The following is a 23,617-nucleotide window of genomic DNA, read 5'->3' on the forward strand; positions in this document are numbered from 1 at the left end:
GAGCATGGCAAAATGAATAAAAACATTAAAATAGATGACCATTGGGGTGGGGTGTTATTTCACCAAAATCATAAGAAATAAAAGAAACAGATAACAGATACTATATGAACTTGAAATTTTGATTTTATATTGTAGAATACTCAAAATACAGAGAAATGATGTACAGAATTGGAGAAAATACCTTTAAAAGGATTGGGAGCAGAGACTGAAGGAAAGGCCAGGGACTGACCCACCTAGGGATCCATCTCACCTGCAGACTACAAAACCCAGACATTATTCCTGATGCCAAGAAGCACTTGCTGACAGGAGCCTGGTACAGCTGCCTCCCAAGAGGCTTTGCCAGAGCTTGACCAATATAGATGCAGACACTTGAGCCAACCATCGGACAGAGCACATGGGACACAATGAAGGAGTTAGGGAAAGGAATGAAGTAGCTGAAAGGGATTTGCAACTCCATAGGAAGAACAATAATATCAACCAACCAGACCCCATAGAGTTCCCAGGGAATAAACCATCAACCAAAGAGTGAACATGGAGAGACCCATGGCTCCAGCTGCATATATAGCAGAGGACTGTCTTTTCTGGCATTAGTGGGACAGGAGGCCTTTGGTCCTGTGAAGGCTAGATGCCCCAGTATAGGGGAATGCTAGGACAGTGAGATAAGAGTTGGTAGGAGGGTGGGGGATCTCCCTCATAGAAGAATGGAGGAGGGGGATGGAATAGGGAGTTTGTGGAGGGGAAACCAGGAAGGGAGAATAACATATGAAATGTATATAAATAAAGCAAACAATTAAAAAAAGGAAAAAGAAAGGATTGGCATCCAGGTATTGTGTTATAATAAGGTTATGAAAATATAATAATTTTTGGCTGTGAGCCTAGCTTTTAACGAAAGAGCCATCTCTCCAGAGTGGGTGGGTAGGGGAAGAGGGCAGAGGGAGGGTATAGGGAGCTTTTGGGATAGCATTTGAAATGTATATAAAGAAAATATCTAAAAAATAAATGAATAAAAAAAAAAGAATGTTGAACATAGCTTTAAGAGCTTCTCAAACTGGGAAGGCAGTACCATTTGAAATGTAAATAAACAAAATAACCAAAATTTTTTTTAATTTAAAAAAGAAAATATAAGAAAATATAAAAATATAAATAACTTAAAAGGATCTGATGGTGTTTTGGATTTCTTCAAGATCTGTTGTTATGTCTCCCTTTTCATTCCTGATTTTGTTAATTAGGATACTTTCCCTGTGCCCTTTAGTAAGTCTGGCTAAGGGTTTATCTATCTTGTTGATTTTCTCAAAGAACCAGCTCCTCATTTGGTTGATTCTTTGAATAGTTCCTCTTGTTTCCACTTGGTTGATTTCGCCCCTGAGTTTGATTATTTCCTGCCATCTACTCCTCTTGGGTGAATTTGCTACCTTTTTTCTAGAGCTTTTAGGTGTGTTGTCAAGCTGCCAGTGTGTGCTTTCTCTAGCTTCTGGAGGTACTCAGAGCTATGAGTTTTCTTTCATTCTTTTTTTTTTTTTTATGTATATGATAAGAATGCCCATATTTTTTTTCCATTTTTTATTAGGTATTTAGCTCATTAACATTTCCAATGCTATACCAAAAGTCCCCCATACCCACCCACCCCCACTCCCCTACACACGCACTACCCCTTTTTGGCCCTGGCGTTCCCCTGTACTGGGGCATACAAAGTTTACGTGTCCAATGGGCCTCTCTTTCCAGTGATGGCCGATTAGGCCATCTTTTGATACATATGCAGCTAGAGTCAAGAGCTCCGGGGTACTGGTTAGTTTATAATGTTGTTCCACCTATAGGGTTGCAGATCCCTTTAGCTCCTTGGGTTCTTTCTCTAGCTCCTCCATTGGGAGCCCTGTGATCCATCCATTAGCTGACTGTGAGCATCCACTTCTGTGTTTGCTAGGCCCCGGCATAGTCTCACAAGAGATAGCTACATCTGGGTCCTTTCAATAAAATCTTGCTAGTGTATGCAATGGTGTCAGCGTTTGGATGCTGACTATGGGGTGGATCCCTGGATATGGCAGTATCTACATGGTCCATCCTTTCATCTCAGCTCCAAACTTTGTCTCTGTAACTCCTTCCATGGGTGTTTTGTTCCCAATTCTAAGGAGGGGCAAAGTGTCCACACTTCAGTCTTCATTCTTCTTGAGTTTCATGTGTTTAGCAAATTGTACCTTATATCTTGGGAATCCTAGGTTTGGGGCTAATATCCACTTATCAGTGAGTACATATTGTGTGAGTTCCTTCGTGAATGTGTTACCTCATTCAGGATGATGCCCTCCAGGTCCATCCATTTGGCTAGGAATTTCATAAATTCATTCTTTTTAATAGCTGAGTAGTACTCCATTGTGTAGATGTACCACATTTTCTGTATCCATTCCTCTGTTGAGGGGCATCTGGGTTCTTTCCAGCTTCTGGCTATTATAAATAAGGCTGCTATGAACATAGTGGAACATGTGTCCTTCTTACCAGTTGGGGCATCTTCTGGATAAATGCCCAGGAGAGGTATTGCTGGATCCTCCGGTAGTACTATGTCCAATTTTCTGAGGAACCGCCAGACTGATTTCCAGAGTGGTTGTAAAAGCCTGCAATCCCACCAACAATGGAGGAGTGTTCCTCTTTCTCCACATCCACGCCAGCATCTGCTGTCACCTGAATTTTTGATCTTAGCCATTCTGACTGGTTTGAGGTAGAATCTCAGGGTTGTTTTGATTTGCATTTCCCTGATGATTAAGGATGTTGAACATTTTTTCAGGTGCTTCTCTGCCATTCAGTATTCCTCAGGTGAGAATTCTTTGTTCAGTTCTGAGCCCCATTTTTTAATGGGGTTGTTCGATTTTCTGAAGTCCACCTTCTTGAGTTCTTTATATATGTTGGATATTAGCCCCCTATCTGATTTAGGATAGGTAAAGATCCTTTCCCAATCTGTTGGTGGTCTTTTTGTCTTATTGACGGTGTCTTTTGCCTTGCAGAAACTTTGGAGTTTCATTAGGTCCCATTTGTCAATTCTCGATCTTACAGCACATGCCATTGCTGTTCTGTTCAGAAATTTTTCCCCTGTGCCCATATCTTCAAGGCTTTTTTCCACTTTCTCCTCTATAAGTTTCAGTGTCTCTGGTTTTATGTGAAGTTCTTTGATCCACTTAGATTTGACCTTAGTACAAGGAGATAAGTATGGATCGATTCGCATTCTTCTACATGATAACAACCAGTTGTGCCAGCACCAATTGTTGAAAATGCTGTCTTTCTTCCACTGGATGGTTTTAGCTCCCTTGTCGAAGATCAAGTGACCATAGGTGTGTGGGTTCATTTCTGGGTCTTCAATTCTATTCCATTGGTCTACTTGTCTGTTTCTATACCAGTACCATGCAGTTTTTATCACAATTGCTCTGTAGTAAAGCTTTAGGTCAGTCATGGTGATTACACCAGAGGTTCTTTTATCCTTGAGAAGACTTTTTGCTATCCTAGGTTTTTTGTTATTCCAGATGAATTTGCAAATTGCTCCTTCTAATTCGTTGAAGAATTGAGTTGGAATTTTGATGGGGATTGCATTGAATCTGTAGATTGCTTTTGGCAAGATAGCCATTTTTACAATGTTGATCCTGCCAATCCATGAGCATGGGAGATCTTTCCATCTTCTGAGATCTTCTTTAATTTCTTTCTTCAGAGATTTGAAGTTTTTATCATACAGATCTTTCACCTCCTTAGTTAGAGTTACGCCAAGATATTTTATACTATTTGTGAATATTGAGAAGGGTGTTGTTTCCCTAATTTCTTTCTCAGCCTGTTCATTCGTTGTATAGAGAAAGGCCATTGACTTGTTTGAGTTTATTTTATATCCAACTACTTCACCGAAGCTGCTTATCAGTTTTAGGAGTTCTCTGGTAGAATTTTTAGGGTCACTTATATATACTATCATATCATCTGCAAAAAGTGATATTTTGACTTCCTCTTTTCCAATTTGTATCCCCTTGATCTCCTTTTGTTGCCAGCGGAGTTGCCTGACCTGCAAGGGCCCACACAGGATTCTCCACGGGATCCTAAGACCTCTGGTGAGTGGAACACAGCGCTGGCCCCAATCCAATCGCGCTGAACCTGAGACTGTGGTACATAGGGAAGCAGACTGCCCGGGCCTGACCCGGGGCAAAAGCCCCTTCCGCTCCACTCGAGCCCTGGGCTTCCTTGCCAGCGAGTTGCCTGACACCCGCAAGGGCCCACACAGGATTCCCCACGAGATCCTAAGACCTCTGGTGAGTGGAACACAGCCCCGGCCCCAATCCAATCGCGCGGAGCTATGAGTTTTCCTCTTAAAATGCTTTCATTGTGTCCCATAAGTTTGGGTATGTTGTGGCTTCATTTTCATTGAACTCTAAAAAGTCCTTAATTTCTTTCTTTATTTCTTCTTTGACCAAGGTATCATTGAGAAGAGTGTTGTTCAGTTTCCACGTGAATGTTGGCTTTCTATTATTTATGTTGTTATTGAAGATCAGCCTTAGTCCATGTTGATCTGATAGGATGCATGGGATAATTTAAATATTTTTGTGTCTGTTGAGGCTTATTTTGTGACCAATTATGTGGTCAGTTTTGGAGAAGGTACCATGAGGTGCTGAGAAGAAGGTATATCCTTTTGTTTTAGGATAAAATGTTCTGTAGATATCTGTTAGATCCATTTGTTTCATAACTTCTGTTAGTTTCACTGTGTCCCTGTTTAGTTTCTGTTTCCATGATCTGTCCATTGATGAAAGTGGTGTGTTGAAGTCTCTCACTATTATTGTGTGAGGTGCAATGTGTGCTTTGAGCTTTACTAAAGTTTCTTTAATGAATATGGCTGCCCTTGGATTTGGAACACCATCAGATCCCTCTACAAAATGCTATACTCAACAAAACTGGAGAACCTGGATGAAATGGAAAAGTTTCTAGACAGATACCAGGTACCAAAGTTAAATCAAGATCAAGTTAATGATCTAAACAGTCCTATATCACCTAAAGAAATAGAAGAAGTCACTAATAGTCTCCCAACCAAAAAAAAGCCCAGGACCAGAAGGGTTTAGTGCAGAGTTCTATCAGACTTTCAAAGAAGATCTAATCCAAGTTCTTCTCAAACTATTCCACAAAACAGAAGCAGAAGGTACTCTACCGAACTCATTCTATGAAGCCACAATTACTCTGATACATAAACCACAAAAAGACCCAACAAAGATAGATATCTTCAGACCAATTTCCCTTATGAATATCAATGCAAAAATCCTCAATAAAGTTCTCACTAACTGAATCCAAGAACACATCAAAACAATCATCCATCCTGACCAAGTAGGTTTCATCCCAGGGATGCAGGAATGGTTCAATATATGGAAATCCATCAACATAATCCAGTATATAAACAAACTCAAAGACAAAAACCACATGATCATCTCCTTAGATGTTGAGAAACCATTTGACAAAATCCAACACCCATTCATGATAAAAGACTTGGAAAGATCAGGAATTCAAGGCCCATACCTAAACATGATAAAAGCAATCTACAACAAACCAGTAGCCAACATCAAAGTAAGTGGTGAGAATCTGGAAGCAATCCCACTATAATCAGGGACTAGACAAGGCTGCCCACTTTCTCCCGACCTATTCAACATTGTACTTGAAGTCCTAGCCAGAGCAATTTGACAACAAAAGCAGATCAAGGGGATACAAATTGGAAAGCAAGAAGGCAAAATATCACTTTGCAGATGATATGATAGTATATTTAAGTGACTCTAAAAGTTATACCAGAGAACTCCTAAACCTGATAAACAGCTTCAATGAAGTAGCTGGATATAAAATTAACTCAAACAAGTCAATGGTCTTTCTCTACACAAAGGATAAACAGGCTGAGTAAGAAATTAGTGAAACAACACCCTTCTCAATAGTCACAAATAATATAAAATACATTGGTGTGACTCTAACTAAGGAAGTGAAAGATCTGTATGGTAAGAACTTCAAGTCTCTGAAGAAAGAAATTAAAGAAGATGTCAGAAGATGGAAAGATCTCCCATGCTCATGGATTGGCAAGATCAATATAGTGAAAATGGCTATCTTGCCAAAAGCAATCTACAGATTCAATGCAATCCCCATAAAAATTCCAACACAATTCTTCAATGAATTAGAAGGAGCAATTTGCAAATTCATCTGGAATAACAAAAAACCTAGGATAGCAAAAACTCTTCTCAATGATAAAAGAACCTCTGGTGTAATCACCATGCCTGACCTAAAGCTGTACTACAGAGCAATTGTGATAAAAATGGCATGGTACTGGTGTAGAGACAGATGAGTAGACCAATGGAATAGAGTTGAAGACCCAGAAATGAACCCACACATCTATGGTCTCTTGACCTTTGACAAGGGAGCAAAAACCATCCAGTGGAAAAAATACAGCATTTTCAACAAATGGTGCTGGCACAACTGGCTGTTACCATGAAGAAGAACTTGAATTGATCCATTCCTATCTCCTTGTACTAATGTCAAATCTAAGTGGATTAAGGAACTCCATATAAAACCAGAGACACTGAAACTTAAAGAGGAGAATGTAGGGAAAAGCCTTGAAGATATGGATATAGGGGAAAAATTCCTGAATAGAACAACAATGGCTTGTGTTGTAAGATCGAGAATGGACAAATGGGACCTCATAAAATTGCAAAGCTTCTGCAATGCAAAAGACACCATCAATAAGACAAAAATGCCACCAACAGATTGGGAAAGGATCTTTACCTATCCTAAATCAGATAGGGGAATAATATCTAATATATATAAAGAACTCAAGAAGGTAGACTCCAGAAAATCAAATAGCCTCATTAAAAATGGGGCTCAGAGCTAAACATAGAATTCTCACCTGAGGAATACCGAATGGCTGAGAAGCACCTGAAAAAATGTTCAACATCCTTAATCATCAGGGAAATGCAAATCAAAACAACCCTGAGATTCCACCTCATACCAGTCAGAATGGCTAAGATCAAAAACTCAGGTGACAGCAGATCCTGGTGAGGATGTGGAAAAAGAGGAACACTCCTCCATTGTTGGTGGGATTGAAAGCTTATACAACCACTCTGGAAATCAATCTGGTGGTTCCTCAGAAAATTGGACATAGTACTAAAGGAGGATCCCGCAATACCTCTCCTGGGCATATATCCAAATGTTCCAACCAGTAAGAAGGACACATGCTCCACTATGTTCATAGCAGCCTTATTTATAATAGCCAGAAGCTGGAGAGAACCCATGCCCCTCAACAGAGGAATGGATATAGAAAATACAGTACATTTACACAATGGAGTACTACTCAGCTATTAAAAAGAGTGAATTTATGAAAATCCTAGGCAAATGGATGGACCTGGTGGGCATCATCCTGAGTGAGGTAACCCAATCACAAAGGATCTCACACAATATGTACTCACTGATAAGTGGATATTAGCCCAGAAACTTAGAATGGCCAAGATATAAGATACAATTTGCTAAACACATGAAACTCAAATAGAATGAAGTCCAAAGTGTGGACACTTTGCCCCTTCTTAGAATTGGGAACAAAACACCCATCGAAGGAGTTATAGAGACACATTTTGGAGCTGAGATGAAAGGATGAACTATCTAGAGATTGCCATATGCAGGGATCCATCCCATAATCAGCTTCCCAGTGCTGACACCATTGCATATACTAGCAAGATTTTGCTGAAAGGACCCAGATATAGCTGTCTCTTGTGAGACTATGCCTGGACCTAGCAAACACAGAAGTGGATGCTCACAGTCAGCTATTGATGGATCACAGGGCCCCCAATGGAGGAGCTAGAGAAAGTACCCAAGGAGCTAAAGGGATCTGCAACCCTATAGGAGGAACAACAATATGAACTAACCAGTACCCTGTGGAGCTCTTGCCTCTAGCTGCATATGTATCAGAAGATGGCCTATTAGGCCATCACTGGAAAGAGAGTCCCATTCTTTGTGCATACTTTATATGCCTCAGTACAGGGGAATGCCAGGGCCAAGAAGTGGGAGTGGGTGGGTGGGGGAGCGTGTGGGGGTCTTTTGGGATAGCATTCGAAATGTAAATGAAATAAATACCTAATCAAAAAAAAGAAATTAAAAAATAAAATAAACATAACTTAAAAACACAAAATCAAGTGTTGTAATTAAAAATGGGCAAATAACATGAGCAAAACTTCTCAAATGAAGAACTAAAATATCCAAAAAAAAAATCAATATCAGTATCTGCAAGAGAAATAGTAAAAAAAATTAAATTAATTAAAATAGTAGTTGTGAAAGCATAAAAAATGTTAAATGCTGAGGAGAATGAGTTCATGGCAGTGAGTATATAAATTAGGACAATGACTTTAAGTAATAACACCATCTTTAAATATCTAGGAATAGATTGCATGATTCATGTAATTATAACCCACATATATGTAACTATGCAAAAAGAAATAAAATCAGAACAAACAGATACCATTGACCACATGTTTATTTTGATATTACATATTATGGCTAAAGAATGCAACCAACTATAATACACATTTCATATATGAGTATACAAAGGAAATATGATAAAGCTGCACTATTGAATAAGAGTGCACATAGAGAAGAGTGGATTTGTGTTGCTGCAGAAACAAATGAATCTGTCCCTCTTACCCAGTCACTGGACCGGTCAGTGGCACAATAGTTCTGGAGCTAGAGACAAGGAGAGGCGGAGCCTTGCTCACTCAATTCAGATCAGTGAATGGACAGTGAGTTAGTCTCCCTGTCATAGTTATGGCTGTACCTTTCATTGGTACTTACCATGGAGAAAGACTGGGAACTTTTTTGTATTTGCACCATGACCTGCTGTTTTGCCATAGAAAGGCTGACTACAACCCGATGTATTCCATTATCAAATTCTCCCTATTTCTCATCCTAATAAAGGCAGAGGAATTTTGACTATGTGATATTTATGTGAACTAATTTCATTTTGGATCTTTACCTCCAATTCTCATGAACTGTGAATCATCTCACAATACACTATTTTTGCCGGTTCCCTTGGTTTCACATTTTTTCCATTGGTAAGGTCATGCAAAAGTCCTGTCATGCAAAAGTCCCTGAAAACAAAAACAAAAACAAAACAAACAAAAAAACAAACAGAAACCTTTCATATGTACCTGAGATCAATTTGTCTGTGGCCTTGGCTTAAACAGGGAGTAGTTTACATTCAAATGGCTACAATAGTGATACATAAAAATATATGTGCTTAAATAAAACTACCCTGAGTCGAACTGTACTTCTCTTCCATACCTAGTTTCTTCATTTCAAATCTGTAAAGTAGTATTACCCATATGAAAACTGGGAAGTTTACCATATCAATTTAGTGTTAGAATTATATTTTGCATGCAATTTACTTCTTATAACAAGAGAGATTTAAAAATACATGTACAAATTATAAACAAAAAGACACATTGACAATCTCTCTTTTAACCTATATAGATGTTTACAAACAAACCAGACTTGAGCTTCATTCCTCATATTACCACTTACCATGATATAGAAGAGAAAAATACTTAAAACCATTGTTGAGTAGATAAATATCCTCAGATACTTCAAGTTAATCCTACATCATGTTTTGAACAAACAACATATCTTCTTGTTTCAGGATTTTCAGAACTCTACCTGTGGAAATTGGTTCCTAGGCATTTATTTTTTAATTTACATTATTTTCTTTCTCTAGGGCTTTTCACATCATTTTTGTTGGTCTGATAAAATTTCAGTCTTATTCCATGACATAGAGTAGAAAAAGTAACTGAGAGTTTACTTTCAATATGTAATGTAGGAAAACACATTCATTTTACTTGCACATTTTGTTTTATCATGGGGAGTTTATAACTACTTCATTCAAACACTATTGTAAGGATAGAAGGATAATTTCTGATTTCCAGATTGGAAAGAAAATCCACAAGGAGGATATGTAATTATTATGATTGTACAGTAAATTATGAACAAATTATGGCTAAAACAATAGTTTTAATAACATAATTACAGTTTTTATTATTCATGGTAAAATATTAGTGAAATTAAATAATTTCTTGCCTTCAAACTCTGATATTCAATGCTATTCTGTCAGTATTTATGCATATGCTGGCCATAATTCAGTACCTAAAGACAATAAAGGACCTTCCCTTTTCATACCAGCAGAAACTGACTTCCAAATTAAAGCCACTTCATATATCACATCTTTTCACAATAGGAATTGATGATCTATTATTTCATTGGGTTTGGGACTTTTGACAAGAGAAGTAAAAAGATCTGTAATTCAGAGAATTAAACTGTGGGGATGATCAAGATTAAATTCTGCACAAAGAAGGGGAAAAAAACTAGAGTGAAATTCATATTGATATCAGACAAATGTTTTGATGAAGGCTTAGGAAAAAGAATAGGCACTAATCAAACGAAGTATCATTCATCCACGATACACAATGAAACTGAGAACAGATGTGAAGTGCTGATGTTACAGCAGTAATGAATAATAAAGCTATTCAAAGCTGACACCCACTTTACCTGATTATCACTGGTTCTTTGCTTGGATTATATACCAGAAAAGTCCATTGGTAGAACACTAAATACAACTTGGTTATTGGACCCACAATCAATTTGTCACCGCAATTGACTGAGTGCAGTAGCTTAAGTCACCTACATAGAGCCTGAATCAGGATGTACTGTGTAGAGAAATAAAGCTAATGGCAACAAAAGCTGTGCTATTGGAGTGATAATAATGACAATGATTCTGAAAGAACATTGTCCAAGTGATCTGTAACCTTGCTTGGGTCTCTTTGCTTTTCCTTTTTATCTTCAGAAACACCAAGAACTATATTCATGTCCCAATTTTAAAGATAAGAAATCTAACTTTAAAAAAAAGTTGATTATTCAGTCTCATCTGACTAACACTAGAAGAGAGAAGATCCACGTAGGTGCTCTGACTCCAAAGTATCTATGACATACAACCACCAATAGTCTTTATGGAATCACAGAATTAGACCTAAAATAACCCAAAGCTTGGAGACCCTTTGAGGCCTTGGAGGCTATTGTCGGCCAAAATAAGAAGACATTTGGAGTTTTTCAAACTAGAAAAGCTGGAAATTGTACATATATATTTTTTGTGGTGAGAAAATGACAATGTAAGTTTGTGAGATTTTTAAAACAAATACCCTGATGCTCACTGTTTAGTTTCACACACACACACAAATATATATATATATTAAAATCATGGTATGAAAGATTCAAAGGACATAACAGAATATAGTTCATAGAAGGAGATATTTGACATTAAGGCAATTATCATCAAGGAGAGGAGGAGAAGAAGTTCAATAACTGGATAAAGAATCAGTCAAAGCACTTTGAGATGGAACTAGAGATAAACCGAAACACATGTTACAACTTTGGCCTCTCAAGTTACTAACTGGAGAATTGTCATTCATTTTTTTTTGGATTATGCACACATTGATTTTACTGTGAAATACATAGTGTAGTCCAGCAACCAACACTCACTATCTTCCTGTGTTGCTTCTCACATTGTAATTTTGTGTTTGTTTGTTTGTTTGTTTGTTTGTTTTTAATTTTAGATACAGTCTCTTAACTAAACTTACAGATCATTGATTGGCTAGACTGGCCAACTAGCCTTCTCAAAATATTGAGTTCTTATATCAGTGAGAGACTAAAAAATGCAAGGCAGAGAGCAATTGAGGAAGTAATTCTGATATTAAAATCTGGTTTCCACACTTAGCCCTACAAGCAAGTGCAGGCACGCATGTGTGTACACACACACAATGCATGGATCTTACTCAATGTGCTATAATGTAGTAAATATAGTCATCGAGATTCTCCATTTTCAGATTTTTCATATATACTTGCCAATTTCATAACATAAACTTTGATTCAAGTCTTATAGTTATAATTTCTCATGAGACTGCAGATTCAAATGTAAGCCAAGCAAAACAAATAAAAAGAAAAAAGAAAATCTACCTTTATTATGTCTAGCCTCTTGTTTTTTTAACAGCAACAGACTATGCAATTAGAGAACATAACGTCTCCAGACATTTCTCCTTTATCAATTACAGCCAAACAAACTAGACTTTCTAGGCTTATGAGGAAGAATGTGAGATTTAGTTTCATTGGTTACTTGGCACCTACCAAACACACAGACCCAAGTTCAAATCCCAAGGGTGGAAAGAAGATAGCAGGAGCAGCCAATAAGAAAGACTAGTATAGACCATCTAAGTACCAGAGCTGCATGGAAAGGGGAAGGAAAGATTTGGAGATCCATAAAGTACAAGTACTTAGGGAAAACTAAAGTTTTCCAGGGAAGTGGTCAAACCATAGAAGCTTTGTTTGTATCCAAAGCAGTAAAAATCCCCAACTGACATGAGTAGAGAAAGTGTTACTGGAAGGAACAACTGATTTTCCTAATACATCATACTCACATTGTGCTTGAGCATGCAACTGCACACTCCAAACCAATTGTCGTATTGACTGCCTGTCACCTACCTTCTACAAACTCTCTTTAAGGTAGCTAGAAACGTTTGCAGTTGAATAATGTATCCATCTCTTAAAACAGTTTCTGGAATTCAAGACATACTGGGATATTTTTAAAATTAGCAATCTATGTTGAGTAAGTGAACAAGTAAGAACAGGTAGGAGGTTCTTGTAGAGTTATTTCTTCTAATTATTAGATCTCATTAAACTGTTAGTGAGAACAGTAGAAAGCGGGGGGAAAAAGAGATAAAATTTGAAGAAAGAGGTATGTGAGAAGCCAAGGATAATCATTTTCTTATTGAATTTCCTTGTTCTTTTCCTTAAAAAAAATGTAGTCAGGATAAAAGCTACAATATGTTTTTGTTTTCTTTCTTTCTCTCCTTTTTTTTCTTTTATAACCCAGGTCATAGTATTTCCTTGACAGAAAATTTTATTTGAAGATTTATGGTCATTTAAGATCTTGACCTTTTATCTTCTCTCCTAAAGCAAATTGGAGTCAGCTTTGACTTTGCTTGTTATCATTGGAAAAAACTCACTCCAGACAAAACTTTGCTTTCTGTGGCTAATGCAGTTTCTTATTCATGTGTTCATTATGAGTGAACTTGACCATTGCAATAGTTCCCATAATCGCTTCCCTACCGTTAGAACAATTTTTGATGATATCATCCTCATGCTTCACTTACTTAATTAGACCCTAGTGCATCAATGAGTCATTTTAACTCTCTTCTCCGAAGGCTTTTCATGCCCAGGGCTAACCTCCATCTCTAAGTTTTATGCTCTTCTTTTACTCAAGGCTATACTTTATTAGAATATAACTTCGTTTTTAGATAATTTCAGTGAGGGTTTATTGATAGCAGAGTCAATATGCAGCCATTTTTTCTTTCTCTTCTGAATATGAAAGAGAGGTGATGTTTACTGTATGCTGGAATGTGTGAAGTTGTTTACTATTCATGTATACATGTCATATTTATGATTGCAAAACAGAAAACTAAGTTAATCTTTGCTCCTAGTCTAGAAGTAAAGATGTTTAAAGATTTGATTCATGATACATATAGTTTGCATATAGTTTTTCTACTGACTTATTTAGCATACTATAAAATAATGCTGTTCATAAGATTATATATAATCAATCACAATCATCTTATCACATTTTAAAACATTGTGTTTAATGACTATAAATAGTATTTAATCTATTTTATTCTAATGGCAAGAAAAATTTTAACTGATAGAATTAAAAGGACAAGTTATATTAAAGAAGTGAGGTATCTAATTGAGAAAAGGAAAGATAAATAATGCAAAAGATGTTCAAAATAGTTATAAGGATTTTATATTTTATATTTATCTAAAGTTACATATACATACATATATACAGTTTAAATAAAGTAATAACCCTTAAGATGATAAAGCTTAGCATAAGAGATAAAGACTATAGAAAACAGAAGCCAGTACAAATCATGAGCAACCTTTTGCTTTATATGAATCAGAGAAGGCTAAGGGATTTCAGAAAAAATATAGGTTAGTGTTGATGTCAGTTGCTGGAAATATCATGCACTTTGGACACAGGACTCTGATTGTTAGACCTGGATGTGACATGAAAGCCTCCCACTTTGAGGACTAGCTTTCGTAGTACCAGGACGGGCAATCCAAACTGCCAAAGGAGGAGAGCAATCAATATTCCTACCCAGGCGTGATGCCTATGAACCATGACAGTGACCACCATAGCAGGATAACGGTAAAACAGTGGCACTTGTATCTTGGCAGCAACCAATAGCTGTGTGATTAGACTTCAGGTTTGCTCAACAGGAGAGAAATGATACAATAAACAGTGCCAGAAATGCATGGTATTGTGGATTTGTGGAAACAAATCTACATATTTCCTCCATTAATCAATACAGAAACCAATGCAAGTGTGGGCTTTTTAATTTTTTATTTATTAATCATTTTTACTTGTTTGCATTTCAAATGTTATTTCCCTTTCAGATCTCTCTTCCATGAACGCCTTCCTCCTCCCCCTCCCCTTTGCCTCTAAGAGGGTGCTCTCTCACCCACCCATCCACCCCACCTCACCCTGATCATTCTCCTATTCTGGAGCATCAAGCCTCCTCAGGACCAAGTGCATACCCTCTACTATGTGGCTCAGCCTCTTAAGGAAATGAAAATATAGAATAACAAACATGTTTTAAATGCAATATCTTTCAGACTTGTGACAAATCCATGATCTGCTTATTTCTAGAATATCACTCAGATATTCTTGCTTAATAGTGTTGGTCAAAAGTTAGCACTTTAACTGCCACCAAACTAAAAAGAACATTATTCTCAGCATGGCTAGAATTAAAATACTTGAGTTAAGTTCCATGATACCTTTACCACAGCTGTCTCTGTTAGCTGGCTGAGACCTTCCAGATCAAAGGCAGATGAACGGAATGAATGTGCTCAAACAGGTATTACAAAACCTGCATCCCACAAGGTCTTTTTTTTTTTTCAATAAACATGCAATTTAATTTTCCAGAAATGATTTCTTTGAAAAGTAAAACAACAGCCTACTTTGAAACTATAGGCTGAGGATATCATAAACCATGTGTGACAAGGGTATTCACTAGAGATAACATAAGCACAGATAATGTGGGAAATCCTCTTTAGGAGGGGAGATCTGTACCAAATTTATTTTCAGTAGCTTAAGGAGCACAAAGTAAGAGATCACATGGTTTATGGGTTTATTGGCTAGGACACTATTTTGACTGCGGTACCACTAAAACTTTTTTTAAATAAATTGGTCAAGCAGAAGGTTAAGATCCACATGACCCTGAAGAAGACTTCGTAGACAAGACTGTAGTCTCCTCAGAACTAGCCTGTTATTTCTACAAATGATTATTTCTCTCTCTGAGACTGTCTAGCAGTTTGTCAGAGTTGATTTGATAGCAATTATGTGGGAAACTCTCAATTACTCTAGAATAAATCATAAGCATAAGTCACTATATTGAGTAAGTCTGCCAGAGAGCCAGTTTTACTTAACTGTTTATAAAGAACCAGTTTCGTTTAAAAGTTTATACAAGAAAGCCCACTCTACTTCATCATTGCTCTTTTCTTAATATTTATAATTACTTGCCATGATTAAAAAGATCAAGCCATTCTCAAAAATAATCCAGGTTGATAAAGTAAATCCCCAATAACAAACTGAAATTGAGAGAGTTCTCTGGTGTATTACTGACTATAAAGTAACTGCAAACAGAAGATACTGCAATAAGTACTTCACTTTAACAAAAAAAAAGGAAGCATGCAAGAGATGACCTAGAAAGGCTTTGGACAATAATACTTAAGGCTCCCCGACCCCCCAGATTCATTGAGTAGAAACAGAGATTTAAAAGAGTGTGTAAAGCAGAATCCATTTTTGATGTGACAGATTTAATTAGCCAACACAAATATCATAGCACATTAGCACATTTAACAACATGACCTTCAATGCTTCCTGAGGGATGTAACCTAACTAAGCAAAACTTTTCTTCTGAACTGACAGCTGCTGGTAGTTCCATGTATTTGCACAATATCTTCATCCTAAAATAGACTTCTTTAATTTCGGGGATATTCTTCTCAGGCCGTTGAATCCAAACTCTCATTTGTGATGGGTTCTGCACAGTAGGTCAGTTTCACTGACAGTCACGGGAATAAGAATTATCCAGAATCCAGACTGGGAAAGGCCACAGAACAGGAATAGAATTGAAATCTGAGAGAAAGGATTAATAATGATCCTGGATTACCACAAACGTCATCTAAATATTCTCCAGGTGTCTATGTCACCTCCAGATGCACAGTTTCCTTGGCCTGCATCCATTTTTTTCCTTAAGCACATCTTTATTCATTTAAAATGTGCATTAGTTACTTCCAACTGAGGTGTTGGTACCATCTCTTGAGCCTCTGCTTATGTCAGCCAGCGCTCTTCAACCATGGAGAGAGTGAATATTGTTAGCAAGTCTTGATTTTGTTATCTTTGCTTGACAACAGCCTCCCATCCTTTCCACTGTTTCTTGTAGAACCACTTTCAAGGCATCTATGAAATGTGTTTCTATTGCCCATTACACCGGTATTTTCCCCACTTAGTTCGAAAATGAATTACTTTTTTCTCTATGTATTTCTGAAACACTCTGATTTTAGTTAATATATCTTCTGCATGTCCAGAAGCTGTTGACTTGTAGTTAGGCTCCACTAATGCCCTTTAGTATTCCAAATACACCCTGGTTATGCAATGGCCACCCAGGTACAAGTAAACAGTCATCTACAGATACCTCGCTGTATGCGTTCCTCTGCACTGCTTTGTCAAATACCATATGATAGACATTGGTCACCCTGAAAACTTTTCTTTTCAGCATTTTTTAGTCTGGAAGTCCCAAATCAAAGCATTGACAGATTTGATGCCAGTTGAGGGACCATTCATAATGGTGTCCTCATAAGGTGTCAATAGAGGAAATGTATTTTGAAACTGGAGCTTTTAGAGCAACATTGAACTTCGGCATACTACAAGGCTAAGCTCATGTATTCAATTCATCCCCATTTTCCAACTTAAGTGATCAGTATAGGGAGATTGTGGAGAGGAGATGGCGAATTAACGTGGCAATCCCAGAGAAATAATAAACAAAATAGGTCTCATGACCCCCAGTCCTTCTGGAGATCAACATGAGCTTTGAATTTAAGTAGTGAATGAATTGGGACAGAGTAAAAACTAGGTGTAATTAGATAACGATGATAAAATAATTAATTTTTAAAAAGTGGTTGACCATGTCTGGATCTGTGTGATGATTAAATGAACTGTTTGATTCTTATAGTCAACCACTTCTGCTCCAGGGAACATTTTCACCGTCCTGGATAAATGCTCTCGTTTGGGCAGGAATCTGAATTGTGAGGTAGAATTGTCCCTGGAATCCAAGGTGACTGTAGGCTGAGAACAATAACTTATCTCTGTGCCATTAGCCAGGAGACAGACAGATACAAGGCTTTCATCCTCTTTAGTTACTTTGTGAACACAAATCAAGAGTCGATGCTTTTTAGAAAAAGGATCCTCTTAGTGCCCATTTCAATCCCTTCTTATGTTGAACATTTTTCAATTTGAAGAGAAATGAGTTGGTTCATTGACTTCATAAGTTCATTGGCCCAGTGCTAACCTATTAGATAAAAGGGTCACAGGTTGTAACAGATGAGGCATATAAGTGGAAAAAAGGAGTTATTTACACCTGAAAGTAGAAGCTTCACTGTGAAGCATAATATAAGAAAAAGCCAAAGTCAAAGGACAAATTAAATATGATTTAAGGAAGGAAATAATCTTTTTTAATTAATTATTTTATTCATTTACATTCCAAATATTGCCCTTCTTCCTGGTCCCCACTCTCAGAATTCAGCCCCCCATCCCCTCAACCCTTTGTTTCTGAGAGCGAGTTTCTCCACTTACTCAACCACTCCCATCTCATCCTGCTAGTATCTCCTTTCCCTGGGGCATCAAGTTTCTTCTGCATTAAGTGCATCCTTTTCCACTGAGGTCAGACAGGGCAGTTCTCTGCTGCATCTATAGCAGGGCCACTGACAATCCCCTGTATGCTCTTTAGTGGATGCCTTAGACTCTGGGAGCTGCTAGCATTAGTTAATACTGTTGTTCTTCCTATGGGGTTGCAATCAGCTCCTTCAAGCTTTCCTCTAACTTTTCCAAGGGGATCCCCGACATCAGTCCAATGGTTGGCTGTAAAGATCTTCATCTGTCTCAGTCAGCTGCTGGTAGAGCGTCTCAGGAAGGCCATGCTAGGCTCCTGTCTGCAAGCACAGCATGGCATGTAAGTGTCAAGGTTTGGTTCCTGCACATGAGATGGACCCCAAGTTAGGCCGGTCACTGGATAACCTTTCCTTTAGTCTCTGCTGCATTTTTTGTCAGAATCGTTCTTGTCTAAAGATAATGTATGGACAAAATTGGGCTTTAGTTATATTTTAATAAATAAGCTAAGCTATGAGATTCCAATTTTATTTTTGTCTTTAAGACAGGGTCTCATCATGTAATGAAAACTGGTCCCATTTCACGCCCTACCAGCTTGGGCTTTGCAAATGCTAGAACTCAAAGCATGTACCACTATGGACTGGTCACAAGACTGTGTTTTGAATCTCATAATTACAATTTTGTCTTTAAGCCATTTTTCTCAGAACCATTATAGATCAAATATCACATGGATTCTCCCTTGCCTTTAAGATGATACTTTTCCCTATTGATAGTTGGAATATAAGTAAAAGATGTTTAAAACTCAGCTCTCTCTATCTCTCTCTCTCTCTTTCACACACACACACACACACACACACACACACACACACACACACACACACACACACCACTACCACTACCACAACAACAACAACAAATAAAAACAAACAAACAAAAACACCACAATCACACACACACCCAATTCCTCAATTGTAAGTAAGAAGTATAGGAGTCTTTTAGGGTATACCAATATTTAGTACTGTAAAATACTACCAAGCTAAGTTCATTAAAAGTTATTTTCTGAAGGACATCAAGAAAAAAACAGTTACAAAGCTTTCAAGAAAAACTTCAAAAAACACCAAGAGCAAATGTTTAATGAAATACTAGTTTCAATATAAAGACTCATTAGAGTCATTTTTTAATGTGATTGTAAATGTGTCAGAGGAAGATCAAAACTAGGCATGTTAAAAAGAATAGTGATAATTAGAATTTTGTTGAAAGATTAGCAATTGACAGAACTGTCTAGTTACTTTAATTGTTTATACCATTTTAAGATAATAATCATGATTGACAACATTATGTCTGAACTACCACATTGCTATAACACAGCTTAGAAATCATGTGTTTATATGTAAAAATGATATAATTTATCAAAAATGGGCAAGCTTTACAGATAAATCTCCACTTAATTTTGACTTTTCAAAATACTCAATTTTTTTTTATAAAGTAGAAAAATTTAAGGATGCCCTCCTTAAATGATGAATAAAATTATATTACTTTTCTTTTTGAGGCACTTCTGGGAGTGCCTAGTATTGGGCATATCTATTCACCTTTGTTTAAAGGAACCAACTAGACACCTCAGATCTCTCAGTGACTAAACCACCGACCAAGGAGTACACATGGAGGAACTCGTGGCTACCGATGCATATGTAGCAGAGGATGGACTTATCTGGCTTCAATGGGAGAGGAGGCCCTTGGTCCTGTGACGGCTTGATACCCTTGATATAAGGGACTGCTAGGGCAGCGAGGTGGGAGTGGGTGGTTAGGTTGGGGAGCACCCCCATACAAGCAGGGAAAAGTGGGGTAGGATAGGGGTTTTCAAATGGGAAACTGGGAAGTGGGATAACATTTGAAATGTAAATAATAAAATAACCAACAAAGACTTAAAAGCCACAATTGGACATTGGAGGAAAAGAGCTTTCTCATATGATCTCTTTAACTTTGACTGTTTATGTAATTGAAGAATATAAATACATTTAACATACAAAGTCTGCAGCAATTGGTTTCCTGGCTACATATAAGTTCTTTATATACAAATTTATATTTTACTATTGACATTATAAATTTAAGGAACTATGCTAATGCCCACAAATAGACCTTTTTTTTACAAGTAATATAACATATATAATAATAAAATTATTAATATAGATACATAGAATAATGTATTAAATACAAGTTTTCTCATATGGTTATAAATAATAAAATTGTCAAAAAATTATTGGCCATTTTAACATACTTTAAGTCCCGATGCAATGTGTATTATACAGAAAAGAGTAGCCATTGGCCACCGTGAATTAAAGTCACAAGCCATTAACTAGAAACTTCCCCAGGTAAAGTTCAAGGGTGTGATGCTTCATATTTTTACATACAGATGCATGAGGTATTACATACCCAAAATTGTAGTAGAGTAGTTGCTTATTAAGGAGTTATTTTAAAGTTTAATATCAACAGACACTTGGGTGCATCTTAACATTCTCAAGACTCAATTTTGCACATGGTCAAAAAGCATGACAAAATCATCAACAAACACAAAGAGAGAATATTATTGTAACTTGTTATGCCATATTTGTTTGGTATCTCTAGAAAGCCTGACCTTTTTATAAGAGAAACTGGCGAAAAAGTGGATTTGGGGAAGAGGGGAAGTAGAAGCAGGGGCAGAGAGGAGAAGAGTGAGGGATGCTGGAATGTAAGATATGTAAAAAGAGTATACGCACACATATATACGTATGTATGTATATGTATATGATGTATATGTATATGCTGTAACTATATATATATATATATATACATATATATATATACACACACACACACACACATATACATACATATATATATATATATATATATATGTATATATATTTCCTGCAAAGCTTACAAAGAACAAAATAGTTTTTATAACAAGTACTTTTTATGCTACATTCAACACAGAGTCTTAGGTTCTAGTTTTATATTACTGCATTCAGTTTTGATCTAAGAAAATTCTTTAAATAAAATTAGAGTTTCATATCATTCATAAAATTTAGAATGGAAAGCAAACCGTTTCTTGAGAATTTCATGCAGTACGTTTTGAGTGCATTCATCTACCTCCCCACTTCTCCCCATTGCCATCATTTCCAGGTCTTATTACTGGTCATAGTCTCATAAAATGGAAATGCAGCTTAATATTTTTAATTTTTTATATCTAGAACTGTTCATGTTAATTGAAATTTTAACTCTTAAAAATACAAAGGTATAAGAAGAAAGCAATCTTGAACTAATTTATTTTAAATTAGACATTTGTGAACATGCCATTGCTGAGAATTCCAGGTAGATTGTAGAAGAGAACTGAGTCTATTTTATATTTAGGGCAAAGTTGAACAGATTAAGATAATCTGTCCATGTGACTCCATCTGCAAACCTATTTAAGCAGACAACAAGAGCTTGGTTTTCTAATGGCCAAGTCTATTTTATTTTTCTTTTTTCAGTCCCATATTTTAAAGTTAACTGTTATATTTTCAATGTTTCATAAAGGTGGCTGAAAGGCAAGAAAAGATAGTTCTTGTTTCCTTTCTTTCTTTTCTTAATAGGCAGTAGTATGAACAGACATAATACCTAGGTAATTACCCATGTGCTTTAATTTTATCTTTATAAGATCAAAATTCAACCCTAATCACTCTTTTTCTGGCTTAAGTCCGTCTTTCCAAGAACAGTATTTTGACTGTCTGATGAGTTAGAAAACAAAATGACATGACCATTAATTTTTCTATTTTTTTTCAGCCAAAGTACAGAGAAGAAAGGCATAAAATGAAGGCAAAGATGAAAGTTGTTATTCAAGTGAATATCTATCAGTTGAGTTCAAGTGAGACATGAATACTTTTTAACAAAGCATCTTCTTGGACAGTTTAATACATACACCAGCTTCTTCTTCTTGAGGTCACTTATCTGCCCATATCACTGCACAAGTGATTTTATTTCCATATATGAATTTTGTGGATATGATGTGAGTACTATAAAAAAATAGAACAATGGATATCTATTATCTGAGATTTATTTGCGTTACTGCATAGGTGCTATTTCTGTTCACAGTGTTGCCTCTTTTGAAAAAAAAAGAAACAAAACAAACAAGTTTTGCTTTTTCTCTATCTTTGTGAAGTATAGAAAGATAACAATAAACTTTAAAACTTACTTATTCAATTTTGATTAATTTCTTTATTCACTTTACACCCCAATATCAGCACCCTCTCTTCCCAGTACCCACTACACACAACTTTTGCTACTACTTCCCACTCTACTACTCAATGGAGAACGGGGGGTCTGTTCCTGGCTATCACCCCAGCCAGGCACATCAAGACATGGCAGGGCTAGGCACATCCTCTTCCACTGCGCCAGAAAATGTGGCTCAGTTAGGAGACCAGGAACAGCAGGCAGGCAACAGTTTCAGAGGCAGCCTCAACTTCATTTGTTGGGGAACTCTCTTTAAGACCAAGCTACACATCTACATACATGTGCGGGTTTGGGGGGTGGGGTTAGCTACAACCCATGTATGCTCTTTGGCTGGTGGTACACTGCCTGGGAGCACTCTCAAGGGTGCACCTGGTTCTTTCTGTGGAATCCCTATCCTCTTCAGAGCTCTCAATCCTTCCTTCAACCTCTTCTATAACACTCCCTAAATTTCATCTAACGTTTGTGAGTCTTTGCATTTTTCCATTGGCTGCTAGATAGAGCCTCTCAAAGGACAGTTATTCTAGGATAACTGCACGCATAACGAAGTATCATTAATAGTGTCAGGGATTGGTTTTTAGCCATGGGACAGGTCTCAATTTCAGACAGTCATTGATTGGCCATTTCCTCCAACTCTGCTCCATCTTTGTCCCTGCAATTTTATTATTACTATTTTGGGGTCAAAAGTTTTGTGGATTGGTTGGTGTCCTTATCTCTATACTAGACATCCTACTTGGCTACAAGCAGGGGTACTTTCAGATTCTATATCCTCACCATTATGTGTCTCTGCTAAGGTCACAGGCAGGGCATGTGGGAGCATAAGAGTTAATTTTATAACATAACAGTTACTATCACATTATTTATTTATTTATTTATTTATTTATTTATTTACTTACTTATTTATTTATCCTAAAATATTTAATGTGGAATTAGGTGACTCCTGAATGCCTTTGGTTCCTCTGTGCCTTCTCCTTGGTGTAAGCCAGCCTTCTTTCCTTAGGCTGACAACTACATACCATTCTGTATATCAGGCAACTAGTGAGATGTTATAAAATTTGGCTAGGTACTGTGGGTTGAATCATCTTCTTCAAGATTTTTGCTTGATATTTTTTTTCTAGGTTCAAATTCAGGAAACAATAAAATAATTTAGAATGATCATCTCACAAGTGGAATCAAAGTTTTAGAACAAAAACATGGTTCACATATACAGGAAATAATTACTACCTGCTGACCATTGGTATATTCTAAAGGCTAAGAGAGCACTGACAAATGCTTACCTTTATTTCCAATATTAACAATGATAAAATAAAAATCTAGGGTGGGTAGTTCATTAATCTGCTCAAAGTCAGACAGATAAAAGTAAAATAAATATTTAAA

Source organism: Mus musculus, chromosome 14, assembly GCF_000001635.26.
Source record: "Mus musculus strain C57BL/6J chromosome 14, GRCm38.p6 C57BL/6J".
Classification (NCBI taxonomy): domain Eukaryota; kingdom Metazoa; phylum Chordata; class Mammalia; order Rodentia; family Muridae; genus Mus; species Mus musculus.